Below are 20,654 nucleotides of genomic sequence, written 5' to 3' on the forward strand. Positions count from 1 at the left end.
ACTACACTATGTAAAACCATTAGCAACTGGCATGTGAATAGACAGATCAATAGCTAATAGCTGTATTAGCCAGAAAATGGTGTAAGGACAACAGGCTAACTAACCCTGTCACTTGTTACACTAAAATTAATTAAGTCCAGATAGAACCCTCCAAAATAAAAATAAAAAGAGAGTTAGGAGAAAACATGGGGTTTAACAACAACAAAAAAATCTTCAGCCGGATAAATCTTTTCGAACTACTCATAAAATCCAGAAACCATAAAAGAAAATTAGTATGTATATATAAAAAAACTGAAGAGCAAAATATTACAACAAAACTTAAAGATCAGTGAGAAACAGGAATGTATTTGAAAGGGTTAATTTCCTTAATATGTAAAGAGCTCTTATTAATCAGTAAGTATACAACCCAATAGAAATGCAAATCAAAACTACAATTAAATACTATTTTCCACTTCTCACATTGACAAATAACCAAGTTTAAGAGCACAGCCTGGGTGAAGGTGTGGGGAAATGTCAATGGGACCCACCTCCCTGCAGTGGAAGCTGGGGGCATCCACCATATTCGGAAATTCACATATGCTGTGCCCAGAATTCCTCCTGAGGAAACTTTCCCTCGCAGAGGGACTTGCCCATGTACATAAACACACATGTACACAGATATGCGGTACAGCCTTATCCACAGTAAAAATTGCTGAAAACAACTTAATGGTTCCCCAAAAAGGGAATGGGTAATTCAAACACAGCTACCACACAGATGATGAAAAGACCAAGGCAGACATGAACAGAGACATGCAGTGCTCGCCTAGATGTACTAGTAACTCAACAGTCCAAAGTGCAAGACGGGCTACGTGGTGTACCCACGCCTGTACGGCTTTATACATACACACGTTCTCTGGAAAGAAACTGCAGCAACTGGCCATGACAGTGGCCTCTGTGGGAAGGGAGGCTGGGGGTTAGAGAAAGATGCCATTGAATCACCCACAGGGTTTGAAGTTCGAACATGTGCAGGTATTGCTTTGAACAGTTTTCACATATCTATTCATAGGTGAAATTAACTGGAAGGAAACCAGCAAAGCATTTGCCTTTGGGGTCAGCACAGGAGCAGGGCCTTGCTTTGACACACAGATGGTGGGTCACACAGTTGTCACCTTGACAGAAAAGAGGGACAGCACACCAGTCACTCTAGGAGCTGAGGCCAGAGGAACTCAGGTATTGCCTTCTAGAGGTAGTAAGTCCACCGGGGCAGATGCCAAGCCGGGTGGTGCCTGGCTGTGTACAATGTTCAGCTCCCTGTGCCCCTATGAGTGCCCCTATGAGGTAAGAGCCAGAGCCGGGCTCACACCTGAGCTCCTGTCATGTGGCGGCCCCTTACAGGACAGAGAGTGTGTACTTAGGCCCTGAAGCTGCCACGCTGTGCCCAGCGGAGGGTAGGTGCAGACAGCACTCCTTCCCAGACCAGGATGCCACGTAAGATTTCAACAAACTAAAGAGACAAGTGAATAAGAGATTATTAAATACCACTTTTTACAAATGTCACAGCTGCTTACCTAAATAGTTTGTTTTTTGTTTATTTAATCTGCTTAGGGGAAAGAATGCCAGGAATTAGACTCTGGGACCTGCAGGATCCACTATTGTGTTGTGCTAAGCTAGGCACCATGTTATACCCCATTCTGGTATAGACAGGCAGTTGTAGCCACTAAGCAGTTTTACCCAAATTCCACGGCACATGAGGAGAGGACCAGCATTATTCTATTTTGGCAGCAGACACTTTCAACCCATCTCACAAAACAGTATCACCAACCAGATGTGCCAAGAGCCAGAGCAGGTGAAGACGCCTACAGATGCTGCCTCCTCTGGATACTGCCTCTGGGTGCCTCAGCTCTGCACCCAGAGGAATGCAAAAGAGATCCCTGCAGCACTCTTTGCGATGGCTAGAAAACTCTGTAAATAACCTCAAAGCCATCACTAGAAAAATGGCTAAAATAACCACACCAACACGCACAATATTACATGTTATAGAGCCATAAAAATAATGGTACACATTGTATGATTCCATTTTAGGGCAGAGAATAATAGGATAAATTTTAGTACATCCACAGCCAGAAAATGTCTGAAGGAATATAAATGAAGTTGTCATTAGTAGTTATCTGAGGGGTTGGGGATTACAGAGGAACTTCTATTTTCTACACGGCCTTTTTCTGTAGTGTTTGAATTTTAATTACAAGACTAGTGATTTATAAATTCATACACTCCACAGCCCCATCCATTACGATAGCACATAATATAATAACATTAGCCATGGACTTACCTAAATCTGCATAATTTTGGTCTCTTCAGGACAGTTGCTGCAATGCAGGCATAAGCAGAGGACAAAGCCACAGTGTGACCTGGGTGCAGAGCACTAGGTTGGGGATCCCCAGCAGACACATGACAAGAGCAATTTAAAAAATTATACCTTGACAAAATTATACATGATTGTATGTCTTGGACCCTAGGAGTCTTATCAGCATTAAGCCCATGAATGCTAAATTCACACACAGATGACAAGAATCTATTGTACCAATTAAAGTCTTAGTAGGTCACTGCATACATGATAGACCAAAGAGGGCAACCAGCAGAAATTTAAGTTTCATATATAGAGCGTCGTAGAGATATGAACAACAGATACTCTCATACTTAGGTATGCAAAGCTGGACAACCACTCTGGGGGGCAACAGGGCAGAATGGAGGAAAACGTCGGACTCACGTCCTACGACCCAGGAATTTTGCTTCTTGGTACCTACCCTGAGAAACGCTCATGCATTGTACACAAGGGGTTGTGTATGACAACGATCGCACAGTATTGTTTGTAATATCAAAAGATTAGAATACTGTAAATTTCCATTAATAGCAGAAGGGCTAAACTCATAGACATACCATGCAGCAGTTGAAAACAATGAGGGCAGTTCTCTGTGTACTCCCAGGCATCTCCCTACTGTTAAATGAAAAAGTAATCCATAATGTACAATACTATTTTACCACTTCTATAGTATCAATAAAATACAATAGTATTTTACCACTTCTATAGAAAAGAAACAATGCAACATCTTTTTCAGATACAAATGGAAGTGAATAAGAAGAGGTATAGCAGGAAACACAGCAAACTGGTAACACTGGTTACCTCTGGAGGGTGGGGGATTGTAGTGTCAACCTTGTCAGTCACCTTTCAACTCTGTATAACAAGAAAACACCCACATATGACTTCTACAAGGACACTAAGAAACAGTGTCGTTGAGAAGCAACCTAGTCGCCATGGATGGGAGAACTGATGAACTAACTGAGGTATAGTCACATGATGAGCTCTATCCAGTAAACAAAATAAATGATCTACCCCCGGGCAGGGGCTGAACCTTACCATCATATTAAATGAGAATGTTCCACAGGATTACATGCAAAATAACAACTTTTCTATAAAAATAACTAAAATATAAATATATACTTTGAAAAACACATTTAGATCAGATTCTTTTGCAAAGTTATATAAAAAGAAAGCAAGTGAGAGATAAACCCACGATTCAGGATGATTATTACCTCGGCCTAGTGGGTGGCAGGGGGCGGCAGGGGAAGGCGGGTAGTCTGGGACCACATAAGTGGAAGGGGTTACTGTCTGTATTGTCCTAGTTTTGTATTGGATAGGAGATTCAGAAATGCTTACCACATTATTAAAAAACAATTAAGGAAAGCAAATAAAAGAGAGCCATGTTATGTCCTGAATCAAAGACTAAGATTTACCCAGTTCTGTGTATTTGAGTTCCAACACAGAGAGAACATTCTTGCCTTAGAGGAGTGTTCTAGCCTCCATTTACTAGATTTTAAAGCATAATGAAAAGCATAATGATCATTTAAATTCCACTGCATTTTATTGAAAACAACAACAAAAACTGGAGCCTAAAATTTCCAGAAATAGATACAGACAAAAAATGTTAAGAACCATTTGATCCAGCAATCCCACTCCTGGGTATCTACCCAAAGGAAAAGAAGTCATTATACCAGAAAGACACTTGATGGCAGCACAATTCACAATCGCAAAGATATGGACCCAACCCACCAACCAGTGAGTGGATACATAAAATGTGGTATCACTATACCATGGAATATGACTTAGCAATAAAAAAGAACAAAATAATGGTTTTTTGCAGCAATTTGGATGGAGTTGGAGGATATTATTCTAAGTGGAGCAACTCAGGAATACAAAACCAAACACTGTGTGTTCTCACTTATGAGCGAGAGCTAACTTATGGGTACAAAAAGGTACACAGAGTGACAACGGACACTAGAGACTCAAAGTGGGGAGGGTAAAGGGGGGGACGGATAAAAACCACATATTGGGTACAATGTACACTACTCAGGTGACTGGTGCAGTAAAATCTCAGACTTCACTACTGTAGAATTCATCTATATGACCAAAAGCCATTTATACCCCAAAAGCCACTGAAATTTAAATATATATATATATATATACACACACGCGGGTGCACACACACGTGAAGAAAAAAAAGAAAATTATAAGAAGTTAATATTGACAGGCCTGGAACAAAACAACAAAGACAGTATTTAGTCATTAAAATTTTGCTATTTCAACTTCATCAGTGTAAATAATTAATTTAAATGGAGAGGAGTGTTCATTGTAACCATAGGAATACATACATGTTTAGCTACTAAAGAAAAAATAATCAGAAGCAAATTCAATGGACGTATCAGTTATTATTAGACTTACCAAAGACTTATCAGACTGATTTTTAAAGTCCTGGTACAATAGACACTTTTTGCACCAACAATAACAGGAACAATGGAGGATAAGGTTTACAATCATAAGTGGCAAATGTGGCCTTCCCAATGATACTAAGAGTTCATGATCATTATAAAGGTCAATATGAAAATTTCACATGGTTAGTGGTCAAGGAGGAAAAATGCAGATAGAAACTGTGGTAAAATAGAAAATTATAAAAACCATTCGATCCAGCAATCCCACTACTGGGTATCTACCCAAAGGAGAATAAATCATACCAAAAAGACACCTGATCACAGCACAATTCAGAATTGCAAAGATATGGAACCAAGCTACATCCCATCAACTGATGAGGGGATAAAGAAAGGTGAGTACAGAAATATAGACTAGGGACAACTAAAATACCTTAAAAAATACCTTATAACGTTGGATTTGGCATGGATTTCTTGGACATAACACCAAAAGCACAGACAACAAAAATAAAAACAGATAAATTAGACTATTTCAAAACTCAAAACTTCTGTACATCAAAGAACACAATCAACAAAGTTAAAAAGTAACCTTATGGAATAAGAGAATGTATTTGCAAATCATATATCTGATAGAGGGTTAATATCCAGAATATAGAAACTCCCACAAGTCAACAATAACCCTAATAACCCAATTTTTAAAACAGTCAAAGGACTTGAAGGGACATTTTTCCAAAGACAACATACAAATGACCAGCAAGCATATGAAAAGATGCTCAGCATCACTCATCATTAGGGAAATGCAAATCAAAACCACAATGAAATGTCACCTCACACCCACTAGGATGGCAGCAATCTAAAAAAGCAGAAAATAACCACCGTTGGGGAGGATGTGGGAAACTCAGAACCCTTGTGCACTCTTGGTGAGAATGTAAAACGGTGCAGTTGCTATGAAAAACATACAGTGGTTCCTCAAGAAATTAAAAATAGAAATACCGTAAGATTTAGTAATACCACTTCTGGCTATATACCCAAAAGAACTGAAGGTAGGATCTCAAAAAGATGTGTGTACATTACAGCATTATACCTGTAAATGCAATAATATAGGTATTTGTACATAGCACCATTATTTACAATAGCCAAAAGCAACCCAAGTGTCCACTAACGGATGAATGGATAAACAAAATATGATATAAAATACAATATTATTCGGCTTTTAAAAAGGAAGGAAATTCTGACACATGCTGTGTTCAGCAAAATAAGCCAGTCACAAACATACAAATACTTCATGATTTAACCGATATGAAGTGCCTGGAGTAGTCAAACTCACAGAAAGTAGAAAGAATGGTGGTTGCCAGGGCTGGAGGGAATGGAATGTTTAATGTTATTTAACGGGTACAGAGTTTCAGTTTTGCAAGATGAAAAAGTTCTGGAGATTGGTTGTACAACAATGGAAACATACTTAACACTACTGAAAGTATACTTAAAAATGATTCAGACGGTAAACTTCCATTGTATGTATTTCACCGCAAAAATTTTCACGAGTAGCAACAAATAAATAAAATTGCAAAAACGTGATGTTAGCAGCTATGTAGGGAAATGGATATAATATACTCACAACAGGAAGTGTAGCTTTCTGGAGTCATTTGAGTCTGTGAAGAGTTATAAAAGCGTAAGTGCTCACTGCCCAGGCAATGCCACTCCGGGGATATATATGTACACTAAATTTACAGAGATGCTCACAGCTGCACGATTTAAAATAGTCAACACAGTTTAACAACTCAAGAGATGGGCTAAATATCCTTTAGTATAAGCACAATGGCATAAAATCATGCAATCATTCATTCATGATCTTTTTTGAGGATGAACAAGCAGATGAAAGTTATGCTTTCCACAGAAAAATACACACAATTTCAGAGCATTTATAGACTTCTAGAAACCCATCCATGGGACTTCCTTTGGGAAGGTTAAGAATCCTGAGAAAAAGCCTCTTCAAATGTGTTTGTGAACTCTGCCAGTACAGGGAAATATTAGTGGAAACAAAACTAAGTGTAGAAACAGATCAGACCAGAACATGTACACTGATTCCCGTTGCATGAAAAGTCCAGCGCCAGGCGGGCGGGCAGCCAGCCACAGAACAGGGACTGGGACCCAGGAGGAAGGGGCTAGACCTGACGCTAGGCACCAGAGGGGGCGGGGAAGGAGGGCAGAGGCAGGAGAGTTCACTGTGAGAGCTCAACAAGGAGTAGCTGCTGCCAAACATCTACATTCATTTACTCGCATTTCACAGACACAGGCTCGGGGAGGTTAAGTAACTTGCTCCCAGACATAAAGTTGCCAAGTAGTCCAGTCAGGATTCGAACCAGCTCCAGTGCCCTATTAGGTCCAAATCTACTCAGATGGGGAAACAGAGTCAGGGACGAGCAACAACCAGAGGCCCATTCAGGAAACACCAGCCTGTCCTCGAGGTCTTCTGCAGTGAACCCTCCCACTGTGACAACAACCCTCACAGGACAGGGCTTTCTGGTCACAGGAGGTGGGCTCTGAGAGCACCACGCCCCTCCTCACACACAGACTCCACAACACACTCCACAGGGAATAAGGTTTAAACGTAAAAAGACGAAACCATACAAGTTCCACAAGAAAGTATGGATTAAGATTTATATACTCTTGGAGTGGGAAAGATCTACACATAACAAGTTCAGAAACCACAGTGATAAACTATCCTCAGAAAATCATGTAACTTTTATCTATCTGAAACACAAAATTAAAAGGCAATCTATAAGCTGGAAAAAATATTTGCATCAAATATAACAAAATATTATTAATATCCTTAAGATGTAAATAGCTTTTACAAAACAACCAATAGAAAAATGACTAATTAGGAATTCGAAAATCATACACACACGCACACACACCACAAATGGTCAATCAACATATGGTAGAGATGTTCAATCGCCAGCAGACAAACAAATGCTCACACCCACAGGGAAAGCAGACTCGATCCACTGGAGGAGCAAAGTTTTCAATGTGATAAAGCCCGTTCTGAGGAAGAGGGGAAGGCATCAGGTTTGCCTCACTAGTGAGAACACTAATTGAAAAAAATCCCTCCCTGGTGGGCAGTTCAGCAATATGAACCTGAAGTCTTAAGAGTTTAACAGAGTCATTTCCTTCTCGAAATGTATTTAGCATTCCCAAAGAGATAACAGACGTGAAAAAGTCTGAGCTACAAGGAAAGTCATCACAAGTATTATTTACTAAGAAGAAAAAAAAACCTAGAAAATACCCTGTATATCCACTGAATCAAGATTGTTTAAATTGATAAAGCCATGCAAGGGAACATCCTGTCATCATTAAAAGAAGGTGTTCACTATATACTAGTCACAAAATAGAATTTATGGCATAATCCCATTTTTGTATAAAAATGTACTTATCCCATGCATACAAAAGAAATCCTCCAAAAGCAAATATGCCCATAACGATTGTTAATGGTAAGATTACTGAGGACTTTTTTTAAAAATTTCCTTATTTGCAAACTTTACAGTAAACTTTTTTTTTTTTTTTTTTTTTTTTTTTTTTAGCATATTAGAACTCAATGAAGAATTATTTAAAAGAGAGGAAAGGCAGTGCAGGGCTGGGGGTCCTGGAGGGTGGTGGTGGGTCATTCTAACCAGCAGGCTGGAAGGTGCTGGAGGGGATGTCCTCACTCAGAGGAAGGTCACAGTCACCTGCCTTGGAGCACATACCTGCTCATCTTTTCATAATGTTAGTGTTCATTTTGCTATCTTCCTGTTGCCATTTCCAAACAGCATCAGTATGTTTTTGTTTGTTAAATATGAACATTTAAAACACATCATAAACATCTGAAAGCCTATTTGGGCATGTCTTTACTTCATGCCAGCACTGCACTGTAACGAGTAGCACACAGAGCCAGAGGGTAACACTTCCTCCAGAGGCCTCACCGTACATGGAGAGTTAGCCCTGGCATTAAGGGTCCTTGGAATCCCTTAAGAGTCACACTCAATAAGATGCACTGAGGGCAGCTGAGTCAATCTCCTTTTTGTAACACAGGCCGTTCCTGCAGTTCTCATTGTCGCCAACCTGGGCATACTGACGAGCCTCAACCAATACTGGCTCTCAGGGTCCTTTCCTTTTTAAAAGAAGTTCAAGTTCAACTTTTGCTATTCTTATGTCCCATAACTTTCAATTTGCACAAGATGAGCCATGCCCGCTCACTGAATTCCATTATATTACCCACACCTCTGGAAATTCACAGAAAGTCTGAATTCAGATCTATGCATAAGGATGCAAACTGATTAGCAATAATTGCTGGCACTGCCATCAACACCTCCTGTTGATCTCACCTGATCTGAGGATAATTGAAGGCAAAGAATGTGGCCCCAGCCCCTGGACTGGAGTGGAGGCAAGGAGGGTGGCAAGCTGTCTTCAGCAGTCAGCCTCACCTCTCTGCTCCTGTATCAACAAGTGCCATTTCAGCCCCACTTCTAATCCCCAACATTTATACCCTGTGAATCAATTTTTTTTTTTTTTTTTTTTTTTGAGACAGAGTCTCGCTCTGTCGCCCAGGCTGGAGTGCAGTGGCCGGATCTCAGCTCACTGCAAGCTCCGCCTCCCCGGTTCATGCCATTCTCCTGCCTCAGCCTCCCGAGTAGCTGGGACCACAGGCGCCCGCCACCTTGCCCGGCTAGTTTTTTGTATTTTTTAGCAGAGACGCGGTTTCACTGTGTTAGCCAGGATGGTCTTGATCTCCTGACCTCATGATCCGCCCGTCTCGGCCTCCCAAAGTGCTGGGATTACAGGCGTGAGCCACCGCGCCCGGCCATTTACGCAGAGGCATCTATAGCAGTTATCTTCCAGGGTGGAAGCAAGTTTTGTAATAATCATAAAAAACAAGAGGAGAAACAAGGAGCTCTGAAAAGAAGACAGGGTGGTTACAGAGGTGCTGGGGTAAAAGCAAAGCAAAAGGGTAAGATAGGAAAGGAGGCCTGGATTGTTTCTGGGGCATCCAGGGAAAGGAGTGGCAAGCAGGAAGAGGGCCCTGGACCCTGCACACAGCAGTGCCCCATTCTGGCGGTGCCATGAGCACAGACAGGTTTACTGGGTGGGTGGCTCAGTGACTTCTTTCCAGCACTCAACCCATTTGTCAGTAGTGTACACGTGGAGGGGTCACCCAGATACAACGGCACAGGCAAATAAGACACAGTTGTAAGGACGGCAGCCAGTCCCGCAGCTCGTGAGAAGGAAAGAATCCTTCAGGTCATGATCCCCCACCATTTGTGTTGGTCCCCCTGGCTAGTCCCAGTTCAGCCCTTATCTCCCCTTCTCAGGCCAACAGGCCCAGATGAGTAGAACAAGCCTCCCTTGCTGCTCCCTTTGAAACAAGCACCTTCCTTCTCAGCACAGAGGCTGGCAGTGGCTTCCATTTTATGCCCAATGTTTGTCTCCTGTAAGCATAAACCTTACACCCCAAGAGGTAACACCGAATAGCAGTGCAAGGACAGAACAGTCCCACCCAGGACACAGAGGCAGTTTGCAAGCCAAGATGTACCCTCCAGATTCCATGTGCTTCTGCTCACACCTTTGCACAGCCTCTGCTTGCTTAGTGTAGCGCACACACAGGGAAGCCCAGACGTTTTAGTCACTCAACAAAAGAAAAAAGCCAAATTCTTTAGTGAGATAAGAATTACACATATACTTAGACCCAAATCCCAGACACATTCCAGCCTCCCAAAGACTATGGAATATACATATTATGTGTCCATTTCTGTTTTTATTCAGACTTTCCCCTAACCAAACAAAAATAAGTACCACTTAGAACTCTAACCAGGTAATGTTTTAAAATATTATGGCAAAGTACTCCCCACCTACACACACACACCTTCACTGGCTTGAGTGGTTCATCACATTTCAAACAAATCATTACCAACTCCCAAGAGATACCCTCCCCACCCAGCAGTCTGCAGACCACTTGGGATAATAGCAGTTTTATCTGTGGTTACCATGTTCTCCTACATGGCCTTAATTACTTGGAGCTAGCAAATCTAGACCTAAATCTACAATATGAAGATACATCCACAACTTCCTTATGAAGGCAATGTGATAGGGGTCGAGAAATGTAACATAGCAATACAACAATTCTCATGAGTTTAGAACTCAAACCTTTATTTGTGCTGTAAAGTGGAAGAAAAACGATTAGTAATTACGTACATGACGTAACAGAATTAGTTCTTACCATACAGAGCAACACACCAGTACTTTTACCCATCTACTTTTACAGTTTCAATTTCACAACAGCATACCGGAGACTATTTCCCCATACATGCATGAGGAATACACTCTAAATCCCAACAACAGGATGTTTGCATCATCCCCAAGTCACTGGTTAAGAACTGAACTACCATGTCAACATATTTTTAAACATTTAAAAAACGGAACCCAGAAGACAGAAAGATCCCAAGGATAAAAATAACCATGATTTTAAAAATTTTAAGTGAAATTTAAAGGGAAGAAAGAAATGATAAAAGGCCATTGGTATTACTTTACCAATTCAATACCGCAGCTTATTACCAAGCAGGTTTTTCAGATCACACATGTAGTAAAGGCACCTCACCCACTCCCTCCCCACAATCCCCATCCCCTTTCCTTTTTAGCTCTTGTTTTCCACATGGATTTTAAGTGATAGTTTCCCCTCTAGCCTTGGATCATTTATAAAGCACAAACATTCAAACTAAAACTACAATAAATTATTCATTCTAACCTTAGCAAAGGTACATGGATTCTGTCTGCTACCAAGTATTAATTTTACAGTGACCACAAAAGGTTATTTGGTTCTTGTTACGAAGACTACGATTTGAAGATACTAGGTAGGTAAAAATTTTGCCATTATTAATATCGACCAAACACAGAAAAGACAACAGAAGTGTTTCTAAGGCACGATTTACATACAAAATTCCCTTGAAATGCACTGCAATTTCACTTCACTCACGATTTTCAATCACAAGGTATCTGTGACAAATGAGTTACAAATCCAGAGGAGCCCATCTAATCTCGTCTTAAGCGGTCCCTTAAATATGTCAAAAGCCCACAATGTAGGCATTTACAAGGTTTTTCTAAGACTTCCAGCTCCTGAAAAATCACACCTTCACAGCTTCAGATTGACCACCTAAGTTGCTAAGGGGCAGCGAAGGATGCCGATCTGCTGTGTCTACAAGTCTGACACCCATCTTTCTAGTGATTAATTCACTTGATAACACCCACACCCCAAACAAAACAACCCTCTAAAACAGGCTGCCTTGGTCACCGGGAGGAAGCTGGTAAAGACACTTGCCCTGCCTGTGAGATGGCATCATACACCCCTCCCTGTGGGTTCTCGGAAAACGGGTGACTCTGTGTCATCTGTTTTCGGTTACACTTTTTCAGTCTTCCCCACCTTGCAGCAAAGGAAAACAATTGTTTTGGGTTTTTTTCTTTTCTTTTTTTTGCACTTAAAGTTCTAACCTTTCTAAGCAACTTTTCACTTCCAAGCAACAACTTAACCAACACTTACTATTATTAATTAGTATTTTCTTGGCTCACCCACCGCACAAAACTTCCCAAAGCCCCAGAGAATTTCCCTTCAACCTGCATTTCCTACCACCCACACTATATACCTAACCAACCCTCTCCCCTTCCTCACCTTCATCCCTCCCAGTACCAGTGCCAAGCTGCACACCCCCATCCCCCACACTGCAAATCCCACGTGACCAGTGCCAAGCTGTCCCCTTCTCCCGGTCTCCCACAACTCCCACCTCAGGGTCCTCTTATTAAAATGCCAAAAAAGCATTATGAAATCTAACGAAGTTCAGGTGCAAAAAAACGAAGCAAGAACAAAAGAGCACTACCGGTATACCCACCATTACCTTCTCTTAGTAATCTGCAATGCAATCACAATGCCCAAACTAGACCTGCCATTTTTCACACACAGATTTGGGAATGACCAATTTGTACCCTCCCAGAGTTTAGCATAACACAATGACACTCTTGACAATCTGCTTCCTCTAATACATCCCCCGTCTAAGGCATTTAAAATTAAACAGCTTTCCAACACCCCAAGTTATTTCATCAGGCTAAGAACTTCTCCGAGCAACGCATAGGCAGGCAGGCAAACAGGGGGGGTAGGTGAGAGGTCACGGGGCTCCATCTGCAAGCTCCATCTATAAGACATCAATCTGCGTTGTGGCATCAACGTTAAAATGTTCTACAGCTTAGGGATCTTCTTGAAGCAAGGTTCCAAGCACAGAACTAGTATGACCGGAGGCTCAATTTAGAAGACGCAGCATCTGAAAACCTTTACCCCAGGAAAGGAGGGGTGCCTGCTGGCATTCATGGGCTCTGGAACAAGCATTTATTCAAAGCTGATGGCACCTCGAGCCGGATGCATCTGCTGTGGATATTTTAAGATTGCCCCCCATAAGCTCATCTGAAAACTTTAAATGGTTGCCTCCTGAATACAGGGCTTCCCCAGCAAGGCCTGGAAACACGACATTGGAGAACTTCCTCCTCCTAAGCCTCTGGAAATTCAATCTGCAGGCATCAATTGAGGCGGGCTCTCTCCTCCATGGTCTCCCCTCCTGCACTGCTAGGACTCACACTGGCCAGGGGCTCCATGTCTCCCGGTTCCATCTGCTCGCCATGAGGAACACTATAGTAACAAACCACGGTCTATAAGGCATTTTTATGACTTTCAGCTGGATGGCTGCAGGCCCACCCAGGGGTGCACATTCACTCCCCACCCTCTCTGCAGGCAAGCAACACCGATCCGCCCCACCCCAGCCTCAGCGGGAAGGCCTCTCTTTCTCCACCATTACCAACAATACCGACTCCAAAAGCCACTCGGCTACTGTCCCGGGCTTACCAGACAACCAGGTAATGTTTTAAGTGAATGGGTAAGTTAAAGGGAGGAGGAGGGGTGGAGTGAGCTCACAGAAGAGTTTAGCGCCAAACCTAGAGAAAAGTCCAAAAGGAGCACTGCCACCTGGAAAATAAAGCGTTGGTCAATGTTGTCCCAACACCCGAGCAGCGTGCCTCGCAGTCCCCGCCTGTCAAACATGCTAGGTGCTGCACCAGTCACCAGTGAGGATGGCGCCTTAACTCCACATCACGCCTCAGACCACCCCTCACCTCCGCCCAGGGGCCTGGCTTCGCACCCAGACCTGGACGCTCCACCAGGCTGGGCCCGGCCTGGGCCCTGTCCCAGGCCGAGCGAAAATTACATACCACCCTGGGCCAGAGCGGTCAGCCCCGCCGAGCTAAGTTCAGTTCCACAAGACCAGGCCTCATCCCCAGGCGGGTTCACAGCCCTTGGTCTGGAAAAAAAGGGGCCGCTGGCATGGACAAGTTGAAGCTCGGCCCTCCCGGCCCTTCTGCAGCCCTGCACCCACTGCCTGCCTTCCTGATCGTTTCCAGGGCCGCAGCAGCCCATTCATTCCTCCTGGCTCCTCCACCCCTTCTACCTCTCCCTGCCTTCCTCCTTCCACACAGACCAGCGCACGGGGGCTCGCTCAGCCATGCAAGAGCGGCTCCCTCCCAGAGGTCAAGTTCCCTCTCCAGCAGGCAGTAGGGACAGCCTGGCCTGGAGCATGGCTGTCCTCTCTGGGGGCTCCTGCGGGCATTTTCCACCACGCAGCCTGCCCCACTGTGGTTTCTTCAGACCTAGTCTCCTTGTCAAGCTTCCTTCTCGTACTCCCAGGGCCCCCAGTCTCATCTAACTCAACCATCTCTCCCGGTCTGTCCCGAGACCCTGAACTGGTCACTTCCTCCCCGACAACTACACCCAAGTACGCATCCCTCCCTATCGCTAACTTCTGCTGGACCGGCCACAACTTTTGCTTTTATAGCCCTCGGCCGCGTCACCGGGGTCACTGTTCAACGGGACGATTCCTCCACGGCCACCGGAAAAAAAGTCCCTCCCCGACCCGGCCCGGGGAGACGACCCGGGCGGTGCATGGTCTCCCAGGCGCCCCCGACGCAAGGACCCCAGTTTATCCCCGCTTCTCCTTAGCAGTGCTTTTTGGGATCGCGAACAGCGCTCAAGGTGACATTTGGAAGGCGGATGCCATGACGAAGAAGACTTTCTTCCTGGGTGTTGGGTCGGGCGGGGCGCGCTTCCCAGAGAGAGGGGCTCAGGAAGAGGCGGGCGGGGGCGCCCTCCTAAGTGGGCAACGGGAGCCGCCGGGGTCGCCTCAGGTCACCACGCCCCGACGAGGCCCGAAAGAAGGGCCGGCAGGACGTCTGGAAAATTCCAGGCGGCGGCGGAGGGATCTCTGCAGAGGGCGCGTCCCGCCGGGAGGCGCGCGTGACTCTCGGGCGGCGGCTCCGAGTCTGGCTCGGCCAGTGACGTCAGCGTCCGGGCGCGGGGTGGGGGCGGGGCGGCCCAGAAGCCCAGCGGGGCGCTGCGAGGGGACGTGTAACGCCCCGCACCCCAACAGGCGGTTTCTGTGGTCTGGAAACCCTGCTGCGGGCTGATGGCGTCCAGGATCCAGTGGGTGACAACATGGAATCCCGTGGAGCTGCGCGGGCGCTTCGGGGACAGGCGTCGTGGTTGTGACTGTTCCCAGGGGCCTGGCGAGGGGACGTGTTTCCTGAGAAGGCGCATCCCTGACGGGATAGAACATTCAAGAAGTGTGTTCAGGATGGATTAAGTGGGAAAAGGCCGTTGCAAAATAATGTAAAACCAAGATTTTGTGCGGAAAGCAGTATCTGTCATAGCCGTGGGACCGGCTGTCGGCTCATTTTACATTTGGGTGGGGATGGGGAGAAAGGTTATTTATTTATCTGCGGCATTTGCAAGTAGGCACCCCCAGCCTGGCTCTTCTGGAAGCAAACCTGGTGAACTCTTGAGCCCTCCACCAAGGCGGGCAGGACCCGAAAGTCTGGAGAGGACTTTGGACCGTGTAGCGGGCGCCTCCCTTGCTAGGGGGTGCAGGGTGATGAGGAAGCCCTGGCCCCTGAGGTAGAGGTAGAAAAAGAACCCCGGTCCAAGTAACCAGAACGGAAAATGGGATCTGACAGGAACTCCTTGCCAGGAACCTCTCCCTGGTTAACACCCACACCCCATACAAAACAACCCCCTAAAAACAGGCTCCCTTGGCAACCGGGAGGAAGCTGATGACATTTCGCCTGCGTCTGTGAGGTGGCATCAGCAGGCAGGGCTGGGCCCGACGTGCACCCCTCCCTGTGCTTCTCGGAAAACTGGTGACTGTGTGTCATCTGACCTTCAGCACAGAAGGTGGTGATGTGGCAAGCCCAGGCTTGCTCCCTGGCGGCTGTTTAGCCCTGTTTCTCTGCCGGGGGAAGATTCCGGCAGTGCGGCCTCCTCCAGGATCTGCCCCATCGGTCTCGTCCTGACTATATCTCCCAGGGTGGGTTGGGGTGGGGTGATTTGGCCTGAAAGAACCGTGTGGAAAGAGGGAATTGTCTGTCAGAATGTTGTAGAAAGCTGGGCAGCTTATGAAACCTATGGAGTGACTCCCCTGCTGCTTCACAGTACTGGGCGGTGGAATCAGCCAGGCCTTTCTTTTATCTCTCCAGGCACCTGAGAGGTGGGTCATCCCCACTGTAGTGCTGTTTCCGGGCCCCAATTGATGTCTTAACTTGCTTTTCTCTATCTCAGGTCTCAAAATCTCTCTAATTCACACACATCATTACCAAATCCCAGAAACTATGGTAGATTTTATTTTTCAAAAAAGAGTGGGATCCAATTGCTTTTGAAGGCCAAGGTGGGAGGATTGCCTAGAGGCCAGGAGTTTGAAACCATCCTGGGAAACACGGCAAGAGCCTGTCTGGACAAAAAATGAAAAAAAAAAAAAAAAAAAAAGCCAGGTGCACATGACTGCCTGTAGTCCCAGCTATTGGGGAGACTGAGGCAGCAGGATCTCTTGAGCCTAGGAGTTTGAGGCTACAGTGAGCTAGGATTGTGCCACTGCACTCCAGGCTGGCCAATACAGTGAGACCCATTCTGATATATGTATGTATTTTTTTTCTTAAGTAGGGAGAATTATTAACATACAAAGCATAGGATTCTGTAAAGCATGGGCTTCCCTGTCACAAAGGGAACCAAGGCTCTTTTGTGCCCTTGTGTCTGGAGCTGCCTCTGCCACCCTGGGTTTTTGAGGATAAAAGGGCACTGTTTCAGAGGGTCCTTATGTAGAAGCTTTGCTGGCCTCCAGTTTCCACACAGTTCATTTTTCTCAGGAAAGGAACGTATTTAAGGAGAGATGAGCTGAGGGTAGACAACCACATGGGTATCTCTGTCCTGCCTTAAGGGGCCAAAGCTGTGCCCACAGTAAGAAGGGTACACATTGGACCTGGGTTCTGCTCTCTTCTTCAAATAAGTCTAAAAATACCTCTGCCCTGCTGGAGGGCGAGAGCAGGGAGGCTGGTGTCAGCAGATTTCTCTAGATCAAAAAAAAGTTGTTCCAGAAAACAGCAGCAAACAGAGGCCCTTGGATTCCGGGGTGGGGCTGGGTGGTGAAGGCCCCACCCTGCCCGGGTGGGTGGCCACCGCCTGCTGCTTCCCAGGCAGGCAGAGGAACAGAAGGGGGGGTTGCTTTGGCAACATCTGGATTCCAGGGTCAGCGCCCTGTCTCCAAGGCCTTCCTTTCTTTTCTTTTTTTTGATGGAGCCTTACTCTGTTGCCCAGGTTAGAGTGCAGTGCTGTGATCTCGGCTCCCTGCACCCTCCACCTCCCGGGTTCAAGCGATTTTCCTGTCTCAGCCTCCCGAGTAGCTGGGATTACAGGCTTACACCACCACGCTGGCTAATTTTCTTTTTTGTATTTCTAGTAGAGACAAGGTTTCACCACGTTGGCCCGGTTGATCTCAAACTCCTGGCCTCAAGTGATCTGCCTGCCTCGACCTCCGAAAGTGCTGGTATTACATGGGTAGCCACAGCGTCTGGCTCTGTCTCCAAGCCCTTTCTTGCGTCTATTGCCAGTCAGGATCACTGTCTCCTGGGTGCCTGGCCCCCACATCTTGTTGTGAAGCCAAGTCAGCTCTGTGGTTTCCAAACATAGAGAGAGACCAGTCCCAGGAAGTACCTGGGTTTTCCCATAGGAGCCCCTGGAAAAGGGGAGCAGGAGCTGGGTAAGAAAGGGTGGTGCTTCGGGCTTATACCAAGGGCAGGACAATGACAGTGTTGCTACTACTGCTTGAGAATGTGCAGGGCCCCAGCCCTCCATTCTCCATGGGTCCAGTTCTGGAGCTATGGCCTCCAGGGCCATTTTGGGCTCCCTGCTCACCAGAGATCTGAGGCCTAGGCCCTTTCTGAGCCCTGAGGCCCCTCAGCTCAGGGCCTGGGTCTGGAAACTGCAGTGTCACTGTGTGCTGGCGGGGAGCCCGTCTTTCATGCCTTGTAGCCAAGGCAGGAAACATAAGCTGGGCCCCACCCCCAACTCTAACCGGCCTCTTCCTGTGAGGGTCTGGCCTGCTCTGCCCCCACCTCTCATGTGACCAGGGCAGGCCACCGCACCCAGCCTTGCTTCCCCCATTTTGAGGCTCCTCTCGGCCTTAACATCTCTTGATTCTGACAATGTAGTTTTTCCTGGAACACTCTTCACCCGGTTGCTGCCTAGTCCACCCCCACTGCTCCTTCAGGCTCTGGCCCAAGGTCACCACTCAGCCAGCCTCCTGACCACGGCTGTAAAGCACCCCCCGAACTTGATCTCCTCGAGGGAAGGGTTTCAGTCTGTTTTGCCTGGGATCGCTGTCCCCTGGCACGGGACTCTGCACTTTATGTTTTGTAAAGGTCACTGAGCACGGTGAGGCTCTGGGTAAATATTTGTGGACTGACTGAGGAAGGGAGTTCCCAGGTCAGCTGTGGCCCCACAAATGTGATGACAGGCCCAGCTCTGTGGGTTCCTAGGTCAGGAGGCAGGAGAGGGAAGGGCAACAGCTGCTCTCTGTGGACTGGGACTGCCTGGGGTGATCAAAGGGAACTGGGGTGCACTCTCAGCCACACGTTGGCAGAGGCAGAGGCATTTGAGGGAGAGGGGACTCCCACGGCCCTGGTTTACAAAGCCAAGGTGAGGTGAGCATGTCCCGGAGCTGCTGCACCCACAGGAGCCACTGTGCCAGCCCCAGCCCCACGGGCCCTTCCTCCTTCCCAATTGTCCTGGGCCCTCCCTCAGCACCTCCCATACCCCCCACACATATTGAGCCCTCCAGCTATTTTTAACACTTTGACCTAATGTGGGCTGGTCCACCACGTGTGCTGGAAAGCAGGCTGCCCGCCAGGAAGGCGAGGCAGGGGAGGGCCCCTCAGGAGGGAGCTTCTCACTCTTGCTTTTGACCCCTGTCTCCTCGGGCTGTGTGGGGTCTGTGTGTGCCGTTTCCTCACTACTGCCGAGGCAGATCTAAGGGGGGCTTCCTCTGCGCAGGGCCAAGCCCCAGGCCTCAGGCTGTGCTTTACAGGAAAGAACTTTGCGGTGTCAGCCCCTGCATCTGGATCTCCTGGGACTACCCCCTGTTCCCTGCCATGCTAGAGTTCCTGGGCGCCTGCCCCTTACCCCAGGCCCTGGTCCCCCATCCTCCTGAGCACGCACGCACTCCTTGGAGCCTTGTCTGAGCTGGCACCCCAGAACACCCTGCCCTCCTTGCCTCCTCCTGCCTCTTCACTAGCTCACTGTCACCTCTGTCTCCTGTAGCTCCATCCTCATGGTCACAGCGCTCACCAGACCTTCCTGTTCCCATCCTGCCATGCTGAGCGCCTGTGTCCTCACTCCTGTTCCCGCAGAGGGAAGGCTTGTGGAATGCGTGTTTGGGCCCCATAGCCCTGCCTCCCCGGGCTGCCCTGCACCTCCAGCGGCCCCCAGACCTCCTCCAACCCTCCCCACCTCCCCTTGGCCAAATAAGCAAGCCCAGCTTTCCTAGGCCCCACACTTTTGCCTGTGCCAACCTTTCCAGCCTCCTCCCCAAGCCCACCCACTGGGAATCCTGGTGCCAGCTCGTTTGAGCAGGGAGCCCGGGTGCTGACATCCCACCACCTCCACCCCAGGTCCGCAAAGCCCTCTCTCTTCTCCAGGACCGCCAGCAGCCCTGCCAGAGCCTACCACTTTCTCTTGGGTCCCTGCTGACGGGAATGGCGCACTGTGCTTGTCCCGGTGGCCCCATCACAGCACCGGTTGTGACTGTCCTTGAATCTCTGAAGGAGGCTTTTCTGCCCCAACCCACCTTGGTCTGATTGAGTGCCCTCTGTGAGCAAGTTGGCCGTGGTGCCAGCGCTTCCGCGGGGGAGTAGAACCCCCCTGCCTGCGAGGCTGCTGACCTTGACGATGCTGTATGGGAAGCCTGGCTGGGAGAACCTGTCAGGGTCACTTTCACCCCCACAACAAAGTGCCAAGGTCAGATGGGCACTGGACAAATAAGTCCTTGGGAAGAGCTGGGACTATTATTATTCTCTCTTTTTCAAATTATGCCAAATAGTTAAAAATAGCAGGAGGACTTAGTGTGTGAGGCGGGGACAGGAGGTGCTGGAAGAGGACCCAGGGCAGCTGGGAAGGAGGAAGGGCCCAGGGGCAGAGGCCGGACAGTCAGCTGCCTCAGGAGGGAGGCGACTAGTGCCAGGTTGTGCTCACCCCACCTCTTAGATGTCTGCAAATAGCCCCAGTTTAAATATTTTTACTAAGTTGTCATTTCACAGAAAAACACACGTCTAAAGCAGAATCCGTTTCCAGGACATGGATGCTAATCTTTGGAAAACTCAGGACCCATCACGACGTTGAGGAATGCCCTCCCTTACCACCAGGGAAACAAACCCCTTACCCTGTGTTCTTGAAAGTTGGGGACCCCCATCATGGGCCCAGTGGTAGGAAGAAGGTCAGGGCAGTCAGGAGCCAGGACTCCCACTCTGAGAGGGGGTGA

At 47.1% G+C, this 20,654-nt stretch overlaps 2 long non-coding RNA genes across 2 annotated transcripts; both read right to left on the bottom strand.

The window, feature by feature from the left end:
- Positions 1-10,899: 10,899 nt before the first annotated feature.
- LOC141408433 (uncharacterized) lies at positions 10,900-14,602 on the bottom strand. Its single transcript, XR_012423088.1, has 2 exons — positions 14,014-14,602; positions 10,900-13,771 (listed from the first exon to the last, which is right to left on the bottom strand). It is a non-coding gene; the product is annotated as an uncharacterized lncRNA (long non-coding RNA).
- Positions 14,603-15,148: 546 nt separating this feature from the next.
- On the bottom strand, positions 15,149-20,128 carry LOC102137002 (uncharacterized). Its single transcript, XR_010580769.2, has 2 exons — positions 19,965-20,128; positions 15,149-15,393 (listed from the first exon to the last, which is right to left on the bottom strand). It is a non-coding gene; the product is annotated as an uncharacterized lncRNA (long non-coding RNA).
- Positions 20,129-20,654: the final 526 nt, after the last annotated feature.

This window comes from Macaca fascicularis, chromosome 14 (genome assembly GCF_037993035.2).
Source record: "Macaca fascicularis isolate 582-1 chromosome 14, T2T-MFA8v1.1".
Taxonomy (NCBI): domain Eukaryota; kingdom Metazoa; phylum Chordata; class Mammalia; order Primates; family Cercopithecidae; genus Macaca; species Macaca fascicularis.